At 40.8% G+C, this 4,171-nt stretch overlaps 1 pseudogene; it reads right to left on the bottom strand.

Moving 5' to 3' along the window:
* Positions 1–259: 259 nt before the first annotated feature.
* Positions 260–405, bottom strand: LOC113598398 (uncharacterized; annotated as a pseudogene).
* Between the last annotated feature and the right edge of the window lie 3,766 nt (positions 406–4,171).

Here is a 4,171-nt window from a genome sequence, read left to right on the forward strand (position 1 = left end):
GTCCCTTTCCTCCTCCATTCTCAGTCCCCAGCAGTAATCACTGGTACCCTTTTTTAGTTGTTTAGCATTTATATTATATTTCTAAATTACATGTTTATAGTGCTCTCACCTGACTTTTCTATTTTTTAAAATGTTTATTTATTTATTTATTTATTTATTTATTTTTCAGAGAGAGAGTGAGCAGGGGAGGGGGAGAGAGAGAGAGAGAGAAGGAGAGAATCGCAAGCAGGCTCTGCACGGTCAGTCCAGAGGGCAATAAGAGGGCTTGAACTCATGAGCTGTGAGATCATGACCTCACTCGGACGCTTAACTGACTGAGCCACCCAGGCTCCCCGTTGCCTTTCTGTTTTAAACTGCTAAGAACAGATACTACACTTGATCTTAGCCAAAAGGCCAAGAAACGATGATTTTTCTGTTTTAGATATTACCTTTTGACTTACTGTTTACTATGAAATGATGAGAATTTATGCTCTCCTAAACACCTCTTTCTCTCTTCTCAGCCCTACCCCACCTTTCTAATAGAATGTCATACTTGTGAGTTAGCTCAAAATTCAGGGTTTGTCTTGCTCTGAGAATAATTTTTAATCACAGCTGAGTCATATGGTAGACTATTATTGTATTTCTTTTCCTGTTTGACTTGTTTCTTCTGTTAATAATTGCCTGGTTTTTGTTTGCTTAGTTATCTATATATGTATCACTAATCCATCCCTGATTCTCCACAAAAACTGGGAGCTCCAGTACTGACACATGTCCATGTTCCAATACAGTTTGGTGGCTCTCAAGGGCTGCTACACAGAGGCCAGGGGAGTTGTTTTGCCATTATTCTGAGGATTTCCATTACTTCTCTTTTGTATTGGATTCCCTGTCTCTTAGACCCACTGATTGAAGGGATTTTGTTCTGTTCTCATACTTGATTGAGAGAATTAATTCTAGGTTGGAAATCATTTGCGCTCCAAAATTTGAATTACTCCATTATTTTCTAGCTTCTAGTATTAATATTGAGTAATCCAATGTCATTGTGTTTCCATGTGACTTTCCCTCTATTCTATTTCTTGAGTCCCTTTTAGGACCAATGGGCCATGGTGTGGGTTTCTTCTTGCTCCCTGCATTGGTTTTATTCCCTGTTTGTTCTTCTTTTTTTGCTATTTCCATATTTTGGTTTCCGATTCTCCCATTGGAGATTTTCCTCAACTGTCTAGTGATTTCTGGCTTTCCATTTATGTTCAGGGTGCTGCTGGGAGGATTCGTCAACAGGGGACTTTACTCCAGAGCAGTGGGTTTTGCAACCTAAGGCCCATGGGTCAAAGCTGACCTGTTGCTTGTTTTGTATGGTGCTAGGAATGGTTTTTATAGTGCTAAATGTTGAAGGTAAAGCATGAGGATAATAACATTTTGTGACACATGCAACTTCTTCCCACTTTTACTCTAATTAGCCTCCTGTCAAGCACTGAGTGAATCCTTGAAGTTGGAATTCCTATACAGAAGAAAACCATCTCACCTCCACCTCCAAGGGCTATGTTCTTCAGTTGACCATTCCAACTAGCAGACAGCTCTAGCACCAATACAACTCAGACAGTTCAGGCACTGTCCCCTCAAACCTGCTTCGACCTGAATGGTTTGAAAACACAAAGCTGGTAGGGCTGCTCCGGAGAGGACAGTACTGTAACTGTTTGGTACCAAAATTGGCAAGTCCCAGATGGGTCCTATGGGACGTTCTGCACCAGAGGGGCAGGACAGGGGGCTGAAACATAGCAGAGATTTGTGGGAACATATGCATACCCAGCACCTGAGGTTACTTATGTTTGCAAGGTGAATGAAATCTTGCAAATATGTTGATCAGCTCACATTACTCTAGTACTCAAACATTTCCATGGTTTCCCATCATGCTTAGCACTACCCCTAAGTTCCTGACCATAGCCTAGAAGGCCCTGCATGTTCTGGCCTCCACTCCCTCTCTCTCTGACTTCCTCTGCTGCTGGTTTATCCTTTGCTTGCTCTGCGCTCCCCACACCAGCCTCCTCACTGCTCCTTGACCATGCCGAGCTAGTCTCTTCAGGATCTTTTCATTTGCTCTTCACCTTGCCTGGTGTAGTTTCCCACATCTGCAGATGTTTTGTCTGTTTCATCGGACACCCATTCCCCACCTTTGCTCTCTCCGTGCTGTAAGATTGATCCTTACAAGTTACATCTCCCAGCCTCCTTTGCCAATTGACTTCTAGTTAAGTTTGGTCAGTGAGAGATATTCATTTTGGGGGGGAGAAGAAAAGGAAAGAAGCAGGGAGAGAATTTTGGAGATTTCTTCCCTTTTCTCTATTTTTGGGTAGTATCTCCAGAAATCACTGCATCTTTGCCATGGTCCCAGCATTTGCAAAGTGGCTTGGCCTTTGGGCTTGTTTTCCTTATTCTTCAGTCCAAAGGCCAACTACAAATCTCTGGGTTATCTCATTGTCACCTGTTTGCTCTTAAAGCATTTCTAACATCATCATAATTAATTCTCCATATTAAACCTAGACCATTGTTTATTGGACTACTGCTTTCCTGCTTGGATTCTGACTGATATATCTTGCTTTATGTTTTCCATAGCACTTTATCACTACCTGTTTTTACATTAGTATTGGTTTACTTGTTTATTTCCTGTCTCCCCTATTAGAATGTAACTTCCATGAGGCCCACAGGATAAAGACTCTAGAGCAAGTATCTGAACCTGCTGAGGAATAGAGGGCCATGAATTTCCACTTCCTGACAATTCACCAGAAAGCTGGAAAGAAGGGCCAGCTATGTATTATTTTTTTGGTTGTTTTGTTTTTCTGGAGAAGAGTAGGGAAGGAGGCAGGCACATTTGGCAAGATGGAATCTGAGTCAAGTGCTACACAGAAAGCTTTAGCTTCTCTAACACAGCTTTTTTTTTTAATGTTTATTTTTGAGAGAGAGAGAGAGACAGCATGAGCGAGAGAGGGACAGAGAAAGAGGGAGACAAAGAATCAGAAGCAGGCTCCAGGCTTCCAGCTGCACAGAGCCGGATAAGGGGTTTGAACTCACAGACCATGAGATCATGACCTAAGCCGAAGTCGGATGCTTAACTGACTGAGCCACTCAGGTGCCCCTAACGAAGCTTTAACTATGTTCTCAATTATATTTTCAGCTTTAGGGAAGGTGTTCAAGTTCTGGCCCCAGGAACCCATTGAGAGTAATGGGAACTGTCTCTATGTAGAGGAGGTGAACTATGGGAAATTTTGAGCACATTAAGGGAAGGAACCTGCAGACCTGCAGGGGGGAGGAGGATGCAGGGTTTTCTATGAAACTAAGCAGGTAGGAACTCGTGTATTAAAATACTGATAGTTAACATGGGATTTGTGACACACAAATCTGTGTGTCCTGTCCTAAGAGTTTTGCATTATTAACTAATGTGAATATATGTGACTAACAATGTGTAAAACTGTATTAAGCCACACATTTGAAAATACCAAAACTATCGCTTCTCAGCCTTTTCGCTAAGATCAAGTGAAAATACCAAAACTAACCACATACTCTATATGTTTAAAAGAAGAGCAATTTAACTTGTTCTTGAATTACTGATTTACTTTTGAAAGAACACATCAGTTATGTAAATAAACAAACCTATAAATATCAATCCTGGACACATACCAGCATATAGAAGGAGTAAGTGTAACTTACTTGCTAAACACTAAAGTAACAGAAATGAAAGATGGCTTCTTGTCTCCTCACAGAGGGCCATGTACATGTACATGTGGGTCTCTTCTACATCATTCCATTTTAGTAGCCACTTTCATTTCTAACAGTTATTTAGGAGTATGGGTTTTAATTTCCAAGTAGGTAGAATTGCTTGGGTATTTTTTTTATTATTTATTCTAATTTTTTTTGGATTATGACTACAGAATGTGGCTTATAAAGTCTCTTTCTTTCTTTCTTTCTTTCTCTTTCTTTCTTTCTTCTTTCTTCTTTCTTCTTTTTTTAGTAAGCTTCACACCCAGTGTGGAGCCCAGTGTGGGGCCCAAACTCATGATACTGAGATCAAGACCTGACCTGAGACAAAAAATTGAACACTCAACAAACTGAGCCACCCAGGCACCCCTTAAAGTCTCTACCTTAAAGCTTTTTGCTAATGACATCTTTTTGTGGCCACTACACAACTGATTTTGTAAATACGTCA

Source organism: Acinonyx jubatus, chromosome C1, assembly GCF_027475565.1.
Source record: "Acinonyx jubatus isolate Ajub_Pintada_27869175 chromosome C1, VMU_Ajub_asm_v1.0, whole genome shotgun sequence".
Classification (NCBI taxonomy): domain Eukaryota; kingdom Metazoa; phylum Chordata; class Mammalia; order Carnivora; family Felidae; genus Acinonyx; species Acinonyx jubatus.